The 20,325-nt window shown below is 42.8% G+C and overlaps 1 pseudogene; it reads left to right on the forward strand.

The window, feature by feature from the left end:
- Positions 1 to 16,373: 16,373 nt before the first annotated feature.
- Positions 16,374 to 17,315, forward strand: LOC110193039 (progestin and adipoQ receptor family member 4 pseudogene; annotated as a pseudogene).
- Positions 17,316 to 20,325: the final 3,010 nt, after the last annotated feature.

The following is a 20,325-nucleotide window of genomic DNA, read 5'->3' on the forward strand; positions in this document are numbered from 1 at the left end:
TTATGGGAAGGATTAATCTTAAGCAAAATAAACTCTAAGGTTATATAAAAATACTTTAAGCAACTTTCTTTGTAGTGGCAAAGAATCGGAAGCTGAGGAGGTGCCCAACAATGGGGGAATGGTTGAACAGGTATGTGGTATGTGAATGTGATGGAATATTCTTGTGCTATAAGAAAAGACGAAGGGGATAGTTTCAGAGAAACAAGACAAGGCATGTATGAATCAATGCAGAGTGAACTGAGTAGAACCAAGAAAACAATTTATACAATAAGAATAATATTGTAAAGAGAAACAACTTTGAAAGACTTAAGAACTCCAATCATCACACTGACCAGCCATGATTCTGGAGGCCTCCTGATTAAACATGCCACCTACCTCCTGATAGCGAGGCTAAGGACTCAGGATGCATTTCTTTTTATATATGGTGGTTGTGGGAATTTTTACTGCTTGACTATGCATGTTTGTAAAAGAAGTTTTGTTTGTTTTTCTCAGTGGATTTTGGAGGGAGAGAAGGTAGATTTTCACTGATTGAAAAAAATAGAATTTAATTTAAAAATTTAATTTAATTTAAAAAAGAAGCATGATCTAAGACTAGGGAGGTGATAGTCCTGCTGTAGGTCAGACCACTACTGTCATATTGTGTGCAGTTCTGGGCACCACATTTGGGAAGGCCCTTGATAAGCTAGAAAGTAGCCAAAGAAAGGCACCTACTCTTGAAAAAGGCCTGAAGGTGATGCCATACAAGGATTAGTTGAAGGAAATGAATGTGTTTAACCTGTATAAAAGAGGGCTCAGGGGAAATGTGATAGGTGTGTTCGAGTATCTGTAGAGCTTCCGGGAGAAGAGGGGTTAAAGTCAGGCAAGCTCTAGAAGCAATGGGTAGAATTCTCAGAGGGGCAGAGTTAGGTCTGAGGTGAGGAAAAACTTTCCAATAATTAGATTACCCACAGGTGCACTGGGCTGCCTTGGGGGCTAATGGGTTTCCCTTCTGTTGGACAAGTAAACACACCAATTACACCATTTCTTAGGTAGGAGACACAGGAGGGCTTCTAGCACCTCTCTCACTAGCAGGTTCGCTTTTGATCCAGTCAGACAGGAAGACAGGAATGGAGTCATCATAAGGGGTTAAATAAGCTTACTTTATTCTAGTCTAGTCTTCTCAAAGGGAGTTTGCTGATAATGGAAGCACCAACTGCTACAGCATTCCCTAACAACCCTTCTTGCAGGGGCTGGCATGAAGGGGGGGGCAACTACCTCTCTTCTCGATGGGGCAATCGAGACTGGCACAACTTGTGTACTCCCCTAAATGCCCTCAAGCCTCAATGGGGGCTGGTGAAGGCAGACATACAGATTCCCCGTCCCAAGCCTTGATGGGGGCCGATCAAGGCACACACAGCATTCCAGCCTGCACATTTCCCCCCAAGGGGGTCCCCAGTCACTGACCAGTGCCCACTTGCTTTATAGGGCAACAGACAAAAAAAGGCATATTGCCAGCAATAACCTCACAATTTTACATCACCTCACCCCTATATCTACTGCACAAGCGTGGTAGGAACTGTTTTGAACCATGATCGTGAGAACTCATATCTAACACCCCTGGGAAGTAGAGATTGTTATGGCTATGGATCCCGGGAAGAAAACTCTAAGAAAGAATAACAAAAAATCCACTTTGCACACACTACAGTTTGGAGCCGCTGTGTCTGTGTACCATCATATTTCAGAGTGTCCACTATTTTGAATTGCAAGTATTCAGTTTGTTGGAGCAGGTGCTACTGAGGTAAGAGTACTTGACTAGAACAACGGAAGGGGTGGATGTCTGCACACTGCAGTTCCCATTTGCTTAGCCTCTCCTTGCTGTGTGACTAGGGGGGAGCAAGTCACTGTTCTTTAGTAAATGGAGGTGAGACTTGCAAAGATTAATGGAGCCTACAGGGGATGGTAAGATAATTCTCCTCCAAAACTCAACGTAGAGGAAAATATTAGGGGAAAGAGGAAGACAATTATAAAAAAAAATAATGAAACAAAGGGAGTTGAGGCTTATGTTAACCATCTTTTACATCTTTTAGAGGGGTAGGGTTATTGTTGTTATAGTTTTTGATTTCTTCCTGAAACCATCTTTCCCTCATTTAAACACAGACCACGGATTCTACTGTAAATGGGCCAATCTTGTAGCATCCTTCCCTTTCCTCCCAAGGGCAGGTTGCTTTCTCAGCAACACAAGTGAAACTGCTTTCCCCTGGCCCAGAATTTGTGTCAGCAGCAAAATTGAAAGTATTTTTTGTCACCTGCCCCTGCTGTCAGCAGAAAAAAATAGAAAGTAGAAGAACATAATTTCAGCACTAACACAAGTATCAGAATGATTTACCTGTCTGTTCTGCTTTACTTTCATCTAAGCTTTCAGGGTTTCATTCATCAATATTGTATTTACACACGCATATCTCATTTTTACACGATTTCTCTCCTCACTGCCAGATGGCTGTGTTGTCTGCGACAGTGTTCATCAAGGAGGGTGAGAGAGTGGCGGGGCTGCCAATTGGCATCTGGGTGGGGCTCAACCAACCACCTATTCTAATGGGAAGCTCCTATGAATAATGAAAAAGACATGAGCAGACGGGTTCCTTTTTGAAGAAATAGTGTGCCATCTCCAAGAAAATGAACAACTTTCCCCCGAAAGAAATGGCCATCACAGTAGAGGATCATGAAAATGAGAAACAGAAAAACTGAGGAGGTCATAGCCCAGTTGCTAATGATGTTTTTTTTTTCCCCAGCCAGCTCATTTTCTAGTGTTCTGTGTGGCCCCTTTTAAATGACCCAGACAAAGTTGCTATTGCTTCCAGTGAGAGGCAATTTCACAGTCTAATAGATCTCACCATTGGTACATTTTCCCTAATATCCAATCTAAACATGGCTTTCTTTAGGAGACATAATAGGTTCAAGTGGGGGAGTCAATTTTTATTGGCATAATGCAATCAAACAACAATATAAAGCAATGAATTTGATTTTTTTTAAAGAAAAAGCTACATGAGAAAATGACTCTCCAAATAAGTATACTGCTGCTCTCGGTCTCACTTTTCTCATTGATGTTCTTTTCTTCACCCCTGTCATTTCCCAGTGATTTGCACCTTCTCCATCACCCTTCTATATCTTCCCTTGTAACAAAGAAATACAGGCAATTAAAACAAATGTACATTTCTGACAGTTCACCACCTCTCTATCAAGGTGCAGGACATACACTTTACTGGTTCTTACTGGAACCTCACTGGTTCTCCGGTTTGTTGAGCCTCTCTTTCTTTGATGTCCAGCATATCACCAACTTGAAGTTCCCAGATTCCTGGCCAAGTCCAAGAGGACACGTTTGAAGAAAGGTCATGAAAGCTGGAGAGGCAATGGGGTGTAGTAAAATCAGAGTCTGGGGGTTGGGGTTGAATTCTGGTTTTGCTCCATACTATCTCTATGACCTTGGACAAGTCACTATCCCTTTGTGAGCCTCAGTTTCCTCCCCTCTAAAATGTGGGGTGATACATGATTTTAAAGCTCCCTGACATCTCTAGAGCTCTGATCCTATGAAGATTCTAGGAAGATAGTATCAGACAGGTGATGATGACAACCAGTACTACCATGATGGTAGTGGGAAGGTGGGGGAGGGAACAGATTACAGAAATCAGAGATAGGATCAATCAGACCTGGTATGTTACCAGGGTTTGATTGGTAATGAGAGGTATTGGCAAGGGAAGAATCAATGACAGTTGCAAGGTCTCGAATAGGGAAAAGTGGGTGGAAAGCATCATGGAAGGCAGAAGATAACGACCAGAAAGAGGAGCTCTACTGGGGGAAATGTGTTTGAGATGTCTTTGGGATATTTAGGTAGAGATGCCTTACAGGCAGTTGTAGAGCTCAGGTGAAAGAACAGACCTGGAGGTCGTAGTTGAACCCTTGAGAGTGATCGATATTTGCCAAGTGAGAGATTGAAAAGAGAAGAAGGCAAAGGAGAGAACCTTGGGAAATGTCCATTTTAAGGGGCTGGAAAGAGAACAAGGGGTCAGTGCTTCAATAATGGTAATAAAACATGTACGTAATGCATGGTTTGGCAGTCTTTTTCTTTTTCTTAAAAACACTCAAAATGGGATTTATTGATTCAATAACAAGTTGGAGGGTTGTTGTCCTTTGTTCTCGAAGAGGACCATAATGACATCACTATGCTAGAGTCTGGTTTTAGTGTATCCAACTGTGACTGATCAGACCAATACGAGCGCGGAATGTTCTACCACAGATTGAGTACAAACAGTGCATAAGAACCTTTGGGCCGGATTCTCTTAATTTGCGCATCTTGAGTTTCTTTTGAGCTACTTCAATTCTGCTTTGCTCATAGAGCACAGCACTTTTTCTGATGAGGGGCACGCCACACTGAGCGGTCTTGTGCCAGTGTCTCCCATGTCACACAATCAATTCCAAAGTTCTCGTATCACTTCTTCTGACCACTGTGTGAATGCTTGCCTTGTGTGAGCTCTCCACAAAATGGTCTTTTTGGCAAGCTTATGTTTTGCTTTCGAACAACGTGGTCAGCTCATTAGAGTTGCGCTCTCTGCAACAGAGTTTGAATGCTTGGCAGTTTAGTTCAGGAAAGGACCTCAATGTGTGGTATCTTATCCTAGGGACTCCTCAGAGGAGGAGCTATGAATGGGTGAACATTTATTAAGCTCTTAATATGTGCAAAGCACTGGGGATCCGAATAGAAAAGCCACATTGCACCCTGCTCTCAAGGAGGTCCTAGTAACTGACGTTCCAGTTGAGATAGACTCCACATACAGGAGATTTCAGCAGCGAACCAGATGGATTAGCGCAAAAGCAGACGACAATGTATCTTCTTTCTTGCCATTCCCATTGATAGAACCATACCAGTTTCTGATGCTGAACCCTCTCCAGTCTAACTTCTGTTTTCATCATTCAACTGAAACTCCTCTCTCCAAAGTTACAGTTGCTTTTTTAGTTGCCAAATCAAAAGCCTTCTCACAATCCTCAGGCTCTCTTACATCTGTCACTCACCCTCTCCTCCGATTATTCTCTTGTCTCTGGGTTTTTGAGACACAGCTCTCTCCTGTTTCTCCTTCCTGTCTTACTCCTCCTCTGCCTCCTTCATCGGTCCTTTGGGTCTTGTCCATTAACTGAGTGCTCACCAGGCTCTTTCCTGAGCTTTCTTTTCTTTTCCCCATATACTATCTTGCCTGGTGATCTTACTGATAACTGTGGCTTTAATTATCACCTTTGCACAGATCCTGGGCTAGTCACTTGACCCTGTTTGCATCAGTTTCCTCATCTGTAAAATGAGCTGGAGAAGAAAATGGCAAACCACTCCTTTTTATGCAAATAAAAATGTTATTCTCAGTTTTATTTATCCAGCTGTAACCTCTCTCCCAACTTCATCCTTGCTTCATCACCTGTAGAAATTTCAAACACAACATGCCTAAAATAGTACTTGTTAGCTTTCCTTCCCCTTCAGAACTTTCCTGTTATTGGGTTATTTTTTTTTTTTGAGGCAACTAGGGTTAAGTGACTGCCCAAGGTCACACAGATAGTAAGTATATGAGGCTGAATTTGAACTCAGGTCCTCCTGACACCAGGGCTGGTACTCTATCTACTGCAGTGCCACCTCACTGCCCCTCCCTATTATTGTTGAGGGTAAGACCATCCTCCCTGTCACCCCTGCTTGCAAACGTGGCATCATCCTTGACTCCTCACTTGTATTCACCTCACATCTGTGAGGTCTGTTGCCATGTCTTTTAAGGTTTTTTTTCTTCTTAGCATTTCTCTCTTGTTCCCTTCTGGCCTCTGATGCTGCCACCATCCTGGTGCAGGCCTTTGTTACCCTACTCCTAGACTATTAGAATAGCCTTTGGGTTGGTCTTCTGACCTCAAGTCTCTCCTCACTCAAATTTGCCCTCCATCCAGCTGCCAAAGGGATTTTCCTAAGGGGCATGACTGACCACATCCCTTGCCCTGCTCAATAAACATCAGCGGGTCCCTGTTACCTCCAAGATCAAATATCAGTCCCTAGGATAGTACTTTGCATATTTGTTATTGAATCAATAAATCCCATTCTGACTGTTTTTAATAAAAAGACTGATAAACCCTGGCTTATAAAAGCATTATGTACATGTGTTATTACCATGTATTGACACATTTTTTGGTTGCTCCTCCTACAAGATGCTCAGTTTCCTGACTCTGCCTTTTTCCTGATTCCCCCACGTGTGAAATGCCCTCCCTCCTGCCCACTACCTTCTAGCTCCCTTCAAGATTCAGCTGAAACCTCACGTTCCTCTGGAGGACTTTCCCATTCCCCCAGCCTCTACTCCTGCCATGCCTTCCCTCTAAGATGACTTCCTGTTTACACTGTAGATATCTTCCCTGCGTGGTGTTCCGTCTGCTGTCTTCTCCATTAGAACAGAAGCCCGACAGGACCACGGTAACCACAGCTTAGCACAGTGCCTGACTTGGTAAGTGCTTAATAAATGTTTGTTGATTAACTGGCTGATATGACAGTATCATGAACTTTGGAGACAAGAGCTTTTTTGCTGGGCCTCTCATAGCCTTGGCTGCTAAAGCAGGTAAGGACTTCAGCACCTGCAGAGGAAGTGGCCAGGTTATCTCCTGGTTTTTTTTTTTTTAATTTCTGGGGCTGTTGGACTTCATCTTCGCCATATCCACCATGGTCTAAAGGGAAGTGGTAGTTGAGGTGGTGCTGGTAGTTGGACTCACCTGCCACATGCTGCCTCTTTTCCCTCCTCCAGGATACCTTGCTACTTTGGCTGGGTTGGTTTGCTATGTAGACAGTTAGGTGGAGCAGTGGGTAGAGCACTGAGCCTGGAATCAGCCAGACCTGAGTTCATATCCATCCTCAGACACTAGTTGCGTGACCTTGGGCAAGTTACTTAACCTCTGTCTCAGTTTCCTCAACTGTAAAATGAGGATATTAGTAACACCTACCTCCCAGGGTTTTTGTGAGGATCAAGTGAGATAATCCTTACAAAAGCCGTTAGTACACAGTGCTGGGCACATAGTAGACGTTATATAAATGCTGGCGATCATTATTATTGTGGTGGTAGTGCGGTGAAAAGAATACTGAATTTTGACTTAGAAGATCTGTGTTCAAGCCCCAGCCTTGCCACGTACTAGCTGAGTGACCTTTGGTGCATCATCTTCCCTTCCTTCACCTTAAAAATGTGGATAATAACCTATGTGGTTCAGTTGAAAAAGTGTAGGATTTAGAATCAGATGTGAGTTCCATCAGTCTGTCAAACGAGCATTTATTAAGCACCAACTCTATGACAGGCACTGTGCTCTCAGCACTGAGGATGTAAAAAAAGGCAAAAGACAATCCCTGCCCTCAAGGAGCTCACATTCTCACGGGGGAGACAAACAATGCTGTACAAATGAGTTCTAGACAGGAGAAACTGGGGATTATCTCAGACGGAAGGCACTAAGAGTATGGTGGATTGGGAAAGGTTTTCTGTAGGAAGTGCGGCTTTACCTGAGACTTGAAGGCAGCCAGAAGGTGGCGATGAGGAGTGAGAGGGGTCCGGACATAAGAGTCATGCAGTGAAAATTGGATGGAGCGCCTCGTATGAGAAGCAACAGCGAAGTCACTGGATCACAAAGCGCACAGTGAGGAGAAAGGTGCAGGGACACTGGAAAAACAGAGAAAGGGCCCTCAGGAAGGACTTTAAAAGACAAAGAGAGGATCTGATATTGAATCAGATCTCTGAGCTGCCGTTTACTGCCTGTACAACTCTGAGCAAGTCCCTCTCCTTCCCTGGCTCTGTTTCCTTATCTATAAAATGAGGGCAGTGGACTAGAGGAGGTTCTTTCAACTTGACGCCAAGGATTCTCTGGTCCTCACAGGGTTGTTCTGGGTTCTTTTGTGTCCAGCACTATAATAATGGCAGCCCTTCTGAAGACCGTCTCTAATTCCAAAGGACCCATGAGGAAAAATTCTATCTGCCTCCAGAGAGAGAACTGATGAGCTCCGAGTACAGACTGAAGTACAATTTTCTCACTTTCTTTCTTTTTCTTGCTTTTTTTGCACTATGGCTAATATAGAAATGTGCTTTACATGTGATAATCGATATCATATCCATTACTTTCTCAATGGGTGTGGGAGGGGCAGGAAAGACGAAGAGAAACTTTTAAAAAACGAATGTTGAAAATTTTTACATGTAATTGGGAAATATTTAACAAAATGAATAAAAATGTATTTAAAAAAAAAGACTCTGTTGCTGACCCCCAGGAGAGGATACAAGGTGGCACGTCTTTTTTTTTGGAGGGATCCCTGGAATAGAGGGCATTTGAGATGGGCCTCAAAGGATAGGTAACAGTCCACCAGGTAAAGGCTGGAGTGGTGGCATTAATAGGTGAAGAGTGCTGGACGTGGGCTAGAATGGCAATTGAGGATTAGTTTGACTAATTAGTTGGCTAATCCATTTGACCGCTGCACACTTTGGAGAGGTATGTAAGGTAAGATTTGAAAGACTGGATGAAGCTTGATTACAGAGACAGCTAAGTTGGCGCTGCAGTGCACGGAGTACCGGGCCTGGAGTCTGGAAGACCCAAGTTCAACTTGGCCTCAGACATTTACTAGCTGTGAGACCCTGGGTAAGTCATGCCACTTGGACCCAAATTTGGTGAATTTCAGCAGCAATTATGTGTGCAAAAAACTACTTCTAGGCGGACTCACGTTATTGCACTTTGAATTTGAATATGCTTGTTGAAAAAGACCTTTGGATATGGAATCATTAAGCCCTGGGTTCAAATCTCCACTTGGATTCTTACCAGCTGCATAACCACCTGTGTCTTTGGGCATCAGTTTCTTCATCTGTAAAATGATAGGGTTGGACTAGATCAGAAATGTCAAGGGCCAACACTGCAGCCTGCATATCCTTAATACTGCTGGAATGGGATTAAAATGTGTTTGAGAAATATTTTAAAAATAAATTGAAATACAATAAAGCAGATACTGTTAATTTGTGGTTTTCTACGTTGCTGTGTGGCTGAGTTTCTCACCACTGGAGTAAGTGACCTCTGAGGTCCTCTTCATAGCCTCTAAGTCACTTCACCTTCTCTGAGCCTCAGTTTTCCTATCTGTAAAATAAGGAGGTTGGTCTCATCGATCTCAAAGGTCTTTTGCATGATACGGTGACCACGCAAGTATGCCTGTGGGAGACACATACACACTGATGCTCGAAAGATGTTAATGCAAGAATTGAGCTATTCGTTGTCATCCACAAATTGCTTGGAAAGAATTAAAAAGCTCAAAAGGAAAAGTCTAGATGAAAGGAGATGAGAGAACTTGAAAAAAAATTGCTTCTCTCAAATGGAGCGCTCAGTAACCTGGGCATTCAGGGGTGCATTATGGGGTGCTAGCTGTGAATATTGTTATCTCTGAAGAGAAAGACTTGTTCCAAGACAAATAAAGATACTGTGTGAAGCAGTTTAGTCCCAGGGGACCCTTTTCCCTGGAGCAATTTAGTAGGAGGTGAGGACAGCAGGCTATCACTCACACCAAGGCAGAACAACTGGGATTTGGTTGATGGAGTATCCACACCAGAGCATTTCTGGCTGCAAGAATGGTCTGTGCTAACAATAACTAGCTTTTTGAAGCTATGAACAGCTCAGAAAATGAATATGAGTTCCTGCGGCATAGAAATGAGGAAGTTCCATTTCTGTGGGATCATTTTTCTCTGTCTTGGGAGAGAATAGCCATGATATAGAGAAGGCAATGAAAAAAGCAGGCTCGGAAGGGACCTAAAACTGTAACCTGCTTGTCTGGCATGAGTGAGGAGCACACGGTGCTCCCAAAGAAAGTTTCGTGTTTCATCATTTAAGGATGACCTTGATGAGAAGAGCAAACAGGGTAATAGAAGAAGCACTGCATTATAAGTCAGGAGACTTGGGTTTGAGTTCTGGTTTAGATGCTAACTAGCTGCATGATCTTTGATAAGTCACCTAGCCTTTCTAAGCCTCAGTTCCCTTTCTGCAAAACAGAAAGAATATTTGCCCTGCCAATATTTAAGGTTTGTTGAGAGGAGCAAACGTGACCACATCACAAGATAATGAACTCTCCAGCTGGAAGTAATCTTAGAGTTGAGGGGGAGGAGGAAGAGGAGGAGGAGGAGGAGGAGGGAAGGGAATAAGCATGTAAAGCACCTACCACGTGCCAAGCACTGCGTTCAGTGCTGTACCTGTGATCTCTCCCATTAGGCTGGGAGCTCCTTGATGGCAGAGACCATATTTTCCATTTTCTTTGTATTCCCAATGCTTAGCACAGTGCCTGACACATAATAGGTGCTTAGTAAATTCTTAATGACTGACATGCATTGATTTAATAATATGATTTTGGGTAATGTTGTTTTTCAAATGATAATTTATATCATTTGTTTTTACTAATGTTGAACCATCCTTGCATTCCCAGCACAACTCCAACTTGATAATATTGAATGCTTCTTTGGACATGTCGTATTTTAGCATAAAAGGAGTTTGGTAGAGTGTTTTCTTCCTCCATTTCTGAGGATAATTTGTAATAGTATAGGTACTTATTTCCTTAAAATTTTTATGAAATTCTCTTCTAAATCCGACTGGACCAGAAGTATTCCCCCCTCCTTTGTTAGTTCCTTTATAGCTAGTTTGGCCGCCCTTCCCGAAATTGGTTATCTAGGAGCTTTATATGGTGTTCTGTTCATTTGAGTATTTTATACTTTTGTAGATAATCCTGTATTTCTCTTAATTTTTCAGTTTTGCTGCCATATAATTTCTACTGTGCCATGATTTTACTTTATTCCTTAGAAAATTTTGTTAATTAGCCTTTCCTCCCTTTTAAAATCAAGTTCATGACAGGTTTATCATTTTGTTAGTCTTTCCAAGGAACTAGCTCTTAGTTTTGTTGATCACTTCCATAGTCTTTGTTTTTTAAATTTATCTATTTTTCCTTTAATTTGCAAGATCTCATCTGTGCTTATTTTTCTTCATTGGTTTTCTGATTATTTCAAACTGTACATTCAGTTCATTAATGTTTTCTTCTTCCTTAAAAAATATGTAATTTCTGCTCTGAGGACTGCCTTTGCTTCATCCCAGAACTTCTGGGTTTTTTTTTTCTCATCATTATCTTTGTCTTTCACATAGTTATTAATTTTTTCCTATGTTTTGTTCTTTGACCCACTCATTATTCAGGATTTAGGTCAGATTTGTTTGCTTGTCTCCCTCTATTGATTTTTATTGTACTATTGTTTGTAAAGGATATTTTAGTATTTCTGGGGTTTTTTAATATTTATTTACAGTTTCTGTAGTACACTGTCTATTTCTGTAAAGGAGCCATGTTGTCCTGAGAGACTATACTCTTTAATGTTGCAATTCGAAGATGTCATTATGTATTTCAGCTCTAAATTCTCCGGCAGGTTATTCAATTCTCTGTGTTCAGTTTTGTTTACCTTTCTAGAAGATTTGCCTGAGAAAGGAATATTAAAGTCATCTACTATTATTGTGTTACTTTATCTTTTCGGCAATTTAGTTAACTTTTCCTTTGTGAGTTTAGATGCCACGCCATTTGGCACATATACGTTTAGAATTGATGTTGTTTCATTATTTATCTTCATAGATTTATATATCTGTCCGTCATCTCCCTCCTGAGCTCCAGTCTCACAACAGTAACCACCTATTGAAGACTGGATGTTCCAGAAGCATCGCAAAGTCAGCATGTCCCAATCTGAACTCTTTATCTTTCTCCTCAAACCCTTCCCTCTTTCCAACTTTTCTATCACTATGGAGGGCACTACCATCCTCACAGTCCCTCACTCGAATAACCTTTGTGTCATCCTCAACTCCTCAGATACATTCACTTCACACATCCAAACTGTTACCAAATCTTGTCATTTCTTCCTTTGTATCTCTTGTGTAATCTCCCTTATCTTTACTCATACTGCTCCCACCCTGGTTCAGGCTCTCACCAATTCCTACTTGGACTTCACATGTGTGTGTGCATGTGCACCTGAGAGAGACCCAGAGGGAGGAAGAACAAGAATATGAGAGAGAGGGGAGAGAGAGAGAGAGGGAGAGAGAGAGAGAAGGAGAGAGAGAGAGAGAGAGGGAGAGAGAGAGAGAGAGAGAGAGGGAAGGGAGAGAGGGAGAGGGAGAGGGAGAGAGAGAGAGAGAGAGAGAGAGAGAGAGAGAGAGAGAGAGAGAGAGAGAGAGAGAGAGAGAGAGAGAGGAAGGGAGGGAGAGGGAGAGAGAGAGAGGGAGAGCACGAGAGCGCAAGCGCAAACTCATTTTCCACCCCAATAAATACCCTAAGTCACTTCTGGTTCCATAGCCTATTAAAGAACTCTTTGCCATCACCCATTTCAAACATTATGGGCAGGAGTAGATTCCCTCATGTTTACACCTAGTCATGTGGAAGGGAACAGTGGAGGAGGAGGGAGGGTGGTGGATGAATATCTTCGAACTGGCCCACATAAGCCATTCTACCTCAATTCTCCTTGTACAACCTCTCTCAGAATATATCTGAATTTCCCAAGGGTTCGTTTCTCTGGCTTTTTCTGGTTTTTTTTTTTTTGCGTGTGTGTGTGTGTGTGTGTGTGTGTGTGTGTGTGTGTGTGTGTGTGTCTTTTTTGGTGCTCTTTTTCTGCAGCACCCCCCCCCTTCTGCCTTTTCATGTGTCTCTTTTGTGTATCCTTTTCAGTCTCTCTCATTTTCTGTGCCCTCACTTTCATTATTCCATTCTGGTTTTCCCCCTTAAGGATCATAATGTGTAAAGTATGCTTTTGTTATTTGTTGTAGTTTATTGAAAGGCTGTATGCTCTAGATTTGAGCTAGATAAGAAGAAATGTTTTATTTTTCTCTAGCCTGCTCACCTCTTTCTCCTCACAAAAAAAACCAAACACCTAAGAACTATGTTTTAAAAACTTAGGGGATCCTTAATTGATTTTTCTCCCATGCGTCAGTGCCTCACTCATAGTCTAAGGTTATAAAAAACTTGTTAGGTGATTATGTTGGGTTTAGGGGGCTAGTCACTACTTGGGGCTTATCCCTGATACCCTGAAAACACAGTAATATTTGTTAAATGATCAAATCACAGCCCCAAACAGCAAGCTCATTGACTGCTTGATTTCTGGTTAAGTATTACTTATAATAAATCACAATAAAGGAGATATATTTTGCAACTACAGATAAGGAAAAGTTCATGACTAAACAAGGGATAGAGAGGAGTAGAAAAGATAAAATGGACAATTTTGGGCCAACTGAATTGATGAATCGCCCCACTCCTCTTAAAGTATCTAAGAAGATACTCTGGCCCTGATACTTTTATCAGGCTAGAATATCTCTACTGAATCAATCAATTTGTCATGGGCATTAATGTAGTATATCCTGTTACACCCCATGGATCTTCCATAAAATAGCCAATTTGGATTGTAGCATTTTTTGGGAGATCCAGGAGACAGCAGTTCCAACCAAGCCCTTGAAAGGGGATTGCTTGTTGGGGCAAGGGGGTGGGGAGAGAAGGGGTGGCTCTGTCTCTTCCTTACTTCCCCCTTGATCAGACAAGGACTTTGTGAACTTCAAAAGGTCAGAGGATTTGGACCTCTAATCATTGCCCTAGCAATGCCCACAGAAGAGAAGCAAATGAAAGCAGTATCTGTATTGAAATATGAGGACAAATTAGGTACACTGAGGAAAGGCAGCTTTAGGAGTCTACAAGGAACCCAACAGAAAACTACACCATATATATCAAGAACTTCATAAGGGCCTCACAAAGGCAGGAAAAGACTTCCAGGAGCTATGAGTTACGCTTGTGCCTTGTGGGCTTGAGCCCACCTTCCCCTAGACTCTGTGTATATGCCCCATGCTTGGAAGGATGCTTTGTTATGACTGCTCCTATTATGCCTTCCTGGTAAAATACCTATTTCTAAAAAGTAATTATATCTGACTGGCTAATTGCTATCTACTGATAAAGAACAGGAAGGGAGAAGCACACTGATGAGAGCTCATGAGCTATAGTACTAGGAAAAAAAAACCATCCCACAGTCCCTCAAGGGAGAACCCTAGAATTTTGAGGGGAGGCATAGTATCCACCCTCTGAGGACCTAGCTTGCCATTGGGAGACTCCAGATAGCTGCCCTAGAGCTTCTGCTGTAATTACATAAAATTAAAAAGCTTCTGCACATAATAAAGTCAATGAGGTTTTAGAAGGGAACCAATTAAGTGGAAAATTTTTTCAGTAATTTCATCTGATAAGTCTTATAAAGTAGTCAAGGAAGTGATTCAAATGTATAAAAAGAGCCATTCCACAATAGAATGACAAATGGTCACAATATTTGAACAGGCAATTTTCAAAGAGAAATGCTTCAAATAATAAGAGAACTAGAAATCAAAATAACTTTTGAGGCTGTACCTCATACTCATCATATTAGTAAAGATGACCAAAAAAGAAAATGACAGTTGTTGGTAGGGTTGCAGGAGGACAGGAATACTAATTGACTGTTGGTGGAGCTTTCATTGGGTACAGTCACTCTGGAAAGCAATTTGGAAAAAATGTCTCCGAAGTCAAGGGCAAAAAAGTGAAGCAGGAGATGATTTCAGGGAACTCTCCTGGGAAGACTTCAGTATGAACTGATGCATAGTTAAGTAAACAGAACTGGGAGAACCATTTATACAGTAACAGTATTGTAAAGAAAAAGAAATTGGAAGGAAGAACAGCGACAAATGCAGTGGCCAATCCCAGCTCTGGAAGAAAGCTACCCACTGTATGATAGCTGTGGGGTCTGGAATCAGGTCTCAAATTGCCAAATGGGCATATGTTTTTGGACATGGCCAGTGCCTAGATTTGTTTTGCTTTACTATGTTTATTTAGTATAAGCTATTGGTTTGGTATTTTGTTGGTTTTTTTTTTTAATGGAAAGCATCTTTGGGAGGTAGAGTGAGAGGAGCACTAGTGATGGGCTCTCTCCTCCCAAAAAAAAGAGGTATCAAAGTATAACTTTGTGGGGGTTTGGTGTAATATAAATGGAAATTCCCTAACAATTAGAGATACCCCAAAATGAAGGCGGCTGTCTTGGAAAAGTAGTGACTTCTCAATCACTGGAGGTTTTCAAGTGCTCAAGTTGCACACTGTTCAGATAAGAATCACGCAATCTATAGGGGAGGGGACTCCAGAGGCCATCTGATATACAGGGTACTTCAACAAAAATTCCACTTTCAGACAACTCTAATTGTTAGGAAATCTTTTCAACATCAAACCTAAATATGTCCCTCTGAAACTTCTATCCATTGATTCTCTTCTACCAAAAATGGTACACAGTAGCCTTCCAGATACAAGAACACAGCTATCAGATCGTCTCTCCCTGCCCTGGGCCCCACCCCAGGTCTTCTCTTCTTAGAATGAAATATTCCTGCTTCCCTTAATTGATCCCCCCATCCTTTGAGACTATATTTTTCTTATCTTTTAAGTTAAATGTTATTTTACTTTCATGAAGATGTGCCTAATCTCCCCCCCTCCGCACACACACATTTTAGAAAAAAGGAAAAAAAAACCCTCTGTTACAAACACGTACGGTCAAGCAAAACAAATTCCCCCACTGGCCACGCACTCTCAAAATATATCACTAGCGGCCCGTATCCTGTCACCACAAACAGACTGAACTGCAGGTGGGAGGAAAAGTTGGCCCAGCGCAGCTGGGAAAGCCGGGCCTCGGAGGCATGGCCACCTCACCACGAATAGAATCTACATTCTAGATTCTTCCTCCTCTAACGGCTAGAACGCCTTCTGCGCCCGCGCACTACTTGGTAACTCTTCACTTCTCTATCAGGGGGTGGGTGGCATATTGTATCAGAAGGCCTCTGGAATCGTGGTAATTGCACCGATCAGAGATACTGTTTCAAAGTTTCTCGTACAGTATTGCTGTTGTATAAATCGTTCTCCTGGTTCTCACATCACTCTGCATCACTTCCTACAAGTCTTCTTAGATTTCCCTGAAACTAGGCCTATAATAATTTCTTACAGCACAAATTCAAGTCTTTGCTTAAATGTGGCATCCAGAATTAGAGACTGAGCAGCTGTGGAAAGAGCCTGAGGATTGGCAACAGGAAAAAAGAGGTTCCAGACTCATCCCCATTCTGGCTTCAACCGGCTGTGCTACAGAAGGAGATGACATGGGGCAGGTTAGTGGCGAGCAGTAGGTTGGTGGAGAACCTCCCTCCCTGGCTCCACCTACCAAGCGGTGCGCCTGCACAGAAGGTGGAAGGGCATTGGAGGAGGGAGAATTTAGAACGTAGATTGTGTGTGTCATGAGGTGGCAGCTTTGAGACCTTACCACTTCCAGACACACCACCCAGCCATGGCCCGGAAGCCCGGCCGGCGCCTGCTGGACTGGGCCAATTCTCCCTGTCACCTTCAGTTCAACCCGTTTGTGCTGACAGATACCGGCCCACCAGCAGCGCCCTGGGCTGTGTGCGCAGCCTCTTCTACCTGCACAACGAGCTGGGCAACATCTACATCCATGGCATGGCCCTGATGACCTTCCTGGTGCTGCTGCCACTGACCATCCCCGGGGCCAGCTGGGCTGGGGCAGCTGGCTGGGTGGCACCCACTGTTTGGCATGCCTGGCACCCCCCACCGGTTCTGTCCTCTACCACCTCTTTATGTGCCACCACGGAGGCAGCCGCGTCTACACCCGCCTCCTGGCCCTCGACATGTGTGGAGTCTGGCTGGCCAACAGCCTTGGAGCCTTACCCATGATTCACTGCACCCTGGCCTGCTGGCCTCGCCTGTGCCTGATTGCCCTGATAGTTCATGCCTTCCTGTCCACCATAGCCGGCTGGCGGGCTCTCACCGCTCGCTCTACTATCGCTCGCCTCCGAGCCTTTGCTGGCTGGCCACTGCCCGCCTGCTGGTGTTTGCAGTCCGGGGAATGGGGCTGGGCACTGGAGCCCCTGGGTCCTTGCCTTTCTACCTTCAAATGGATGCCTTGGCACTTCTGGGAGGGCTGGTGAATGTGGCACGGCTGCCTGAGCGCTGGAAGCCGGGGGCTTTCGATTACTGGTGTAACTCCCACCAGATCATGCACTTGCTAAGCGTGATCTCCATCCTTCAACTGCATGCTGGAGTTGTGCTTGATCTAATCTGGTCTGCCCATCACGCTTATGCCTGCCCCGCAGCTGAGCACTGTTTTACCACCGCAACAACAAAGGCTTAAAAACACACCAAAGAAAACCCTTAAAAAACCCGTCAAACCGCTCTCCTGCAACCTCTTCAAAGCTAGTAAGTAGAAGTACACCTTGTTCCTCAGGCTCCTCCCCGGTCTTCCCACCTCTTTCCTAGAACTCTTTTTTTGTCTCGGGGAGTTATGGAGGTTCCATTTATGCACTCCAGTGTTCGTAAGTCCCTCACTTGAGTGCCAAGTACCATTTTCTGAGTTTTTCAAGTCTGTGGAGAACTCCAGTCCTTTCTTGAGGCATAGAAGGTTGTCCAACCACCTTTCAAAAATGTCACTTTCTACTTCCCCAAAGCACATTCTTGCATTCTATTCTCTGCATTTTCTACAGTTGTTTAGCCCAAGAATTGTATGGGAAGAAAAAGGAAAACTTGACAAGGAGTCAGGAGTCCCCAGGTTATAATCCTGGCTCTGCTACCAAATTGAACTTTCCTTCATCTGATTTATTTGTTGGACTAGGCCTGCAGCCTCTCAGTTTACCCATGTTCCACACAATTCTAGGACCACCCACCTCACCCGTAGGCCACAGTGTCTTTGCTCTTCACCAGGGTGAGTGGGAAGCATCGGATTGATTCTCCAGCCACTGTAGCATCTGGGTGGCACTAGCAATCACCTCTCAGAAAGTATTTGTGCATTCCTTTGATCTCCAACCTTACTTCAGCTCCCTTGTCTGCACTACTTTTTCTCCTGCTTCTTGCTCACTATGGACTGAAGTCTCCTTCCTCCATGCACTAGCACCTCACGTCTAATTTTGAGCAAGATCAAAATTCCATTCTCCCCTGCTCCAGAAGAAACCAAACCAAGGACAAGGACAATCAAAAAAAGCGAAAAGGATGATGTGTGTAAGGTTACCAAGCCTCAGGGCATCTGCTTGCATGTGACCTGGCCAGAACTTTGCCTAAAGAGGAAAATTTGCTGTAACCATTCTTACCCTAGATCAGGAAGACTGCTTTTCCGGCCCAAGAGCTCTGTCTCTTCAGCTCTTCATGAGACTGTGATCTAGTGGGCCGTAAAACGCCCAAGAACATTTCAGGCTTTTTCTTTGGCCTCAAATTGCTCAGGTTTAAAATTTTGTGCTTTTTACCTGAAGATTGTGCTCTAAATGATCGACTTCTTCACATGAGGTCTCACCCACTTCTGGAAATCTTGCCATTCCTGCTTACATGAACAGTTTTCCTGCATGAGGACTTCATCCCTTGAAACAAGTTCGTCTTTGATCTCTGGAACTCAACTTAGAGAGCCAAGGGCCAATTCAACAAATAGGACAGGAAGAAAAGGCAACCCATACGCATGTGAGTTATTATTTTTGATTCGTTTTGGTTCATTTTATTGTCTTGTAGTTACTTAATTGCACTTATATTCTTGTGCTCTTTTAGCTAGATATGAGATTGAGTATATGGGCGTGCAGATGGACTTCATGTCTGTTATCCAAGGACAAGCTTAACAGGGTTTGGAGAGATTTATTACTACGTGGGTTGTAGGTGATAAATTGGTTTTGACCATAACAACTGTCAAGATCAACCAGTAGGCTTCAGAGGGTTTTATGTTGTGCATCAGATGAGGATGAAATCAAAGCTATCTGAAGTATGTTACTTATCTTGCCTTAATGTTGTTGTTCACTTGTGTCCGACTCTTCCTGACTCCATTTGGGGCTTTCTTGACAAAGATACTAAGTGGTTTGCCATTTCCTTCTCCAGCTTATTTTACAGATGAAGAAATTGAGGTAAACAGGGTAAAGTGACTTGCCCAAGGTCGCAAAGCTAGTAAATATCTGAGGTTGAATTTGAATGCAGGTTTTCCTGACTCTGGGCGTGGGGCTCTATTCACTGTACCACTTAGCTGCCCTTCTTACCTTGATACTCAGAGTTTTCTTTTTTCTTTACCAAATACCATTTCAAGCAAGTTTTTTTTTCTTTGTATTTTTCATTTATTTCTTTCTGATTCTGCTCTGCCTTCAGAATTAGCCTTAGAGAGCATCACTCATTTGTCACTTACCATATGCTACCAGAAAGCTTATGTTTTATTCATAGATATAGCTTATGTAACTTTCCTTGATAACAGAATCATTATTTCACAACTCCAGTTATTAGTAAGTTCTCCTAGTGTCTAACCTTAATCCATTATGCATCACAGAGCCTAAATATTAATTTAAAAGTCAAGTCCACAAAGATGTTCAAGAGATCTTATGAGTTTCTTCTGCCTCTGTCAGTAAGACATCCAAAGCAAAAAAAGGGGGAAAATGTAGTCAGTCACTTGAACATTTTGTCTGCACAACACCAAACATCTGAATGGTTGACCAAATTTTCCACTTTTCATCTGGATGTCTAGCATCTTGCAGACAGAGCCTTAACATTTTTTTTTCAAAATTTGATGACCCAGTTTCTTTATGCTTTTCCTAATCAAGAATTCAAACCTGAGCAAAAGTGAGTGAGGTTCAGAAAAGTGGAAGTCATTCAAAACCAGGAAGCTGTTCCCAAATGTCCTGGTATATAATCATTCTTCCTTAACTACTTTTCTTTTTTTTTTTTGCTTTGTATAATTTGTCACTTGTTTTCAGTTCATTCAGATTTGGTCATCAGCCCAAGAGAACCATTCTTTAAAATGTTCATTTCTCTTTACCTTCAGGTAAAGAGACTGACATTTCTCTTTTATATTGCTTATCATCTGTCCACAAAACTTGAAACTGGCAGCTAGATGGCACAGTGGATAGAGCACCAGCTCTGGAGTCAGGAGGACCTGAGTTCAGATGTGACCTCAGACACTTAACACTTACTAGCTGTGTGACCTTGGGCAAGTCACTTAACCCCATTGCCTAGCCAAAAAAACCAAAAGCAAAAAACCTTGAAACCATTTTCTATCAACACATACACATACAAAAAAACAAAAAAAACCTTAGCCCTTCAAAACATTATCATTCACTTGAGAGTGGCATTATGTTATTCATGGGACAGCTACTGGGGTAAAGTGCTTTCCTCTTTTACAGTTAAGAGTTCAAATCCTGGCCCCACTGAGGATCCTTACTATTTAGTGATGAGCCTATTTCTGTTTACTTAATTGTATTGCTACCATAACCACT

Source organism: Phascolarctos cinereus, unplaced genomic scaffold (assembly GCF_003287225.1).
Source record: "Phascolarctos cinereus isolate Bilbo 61053 unplaced genomic scaffold, phaCin_HiC Scaffold_8;HRSCAF=390, whole genome shotgun sequence".
In the NCBI taxonomy this organism is placed as follows: Eukaryota; Metazoa; Chordata; class Mammalia; order Diprotodontia; family Phascolarctidae; genus Phascolarctos; species Phascolarctos cinereus.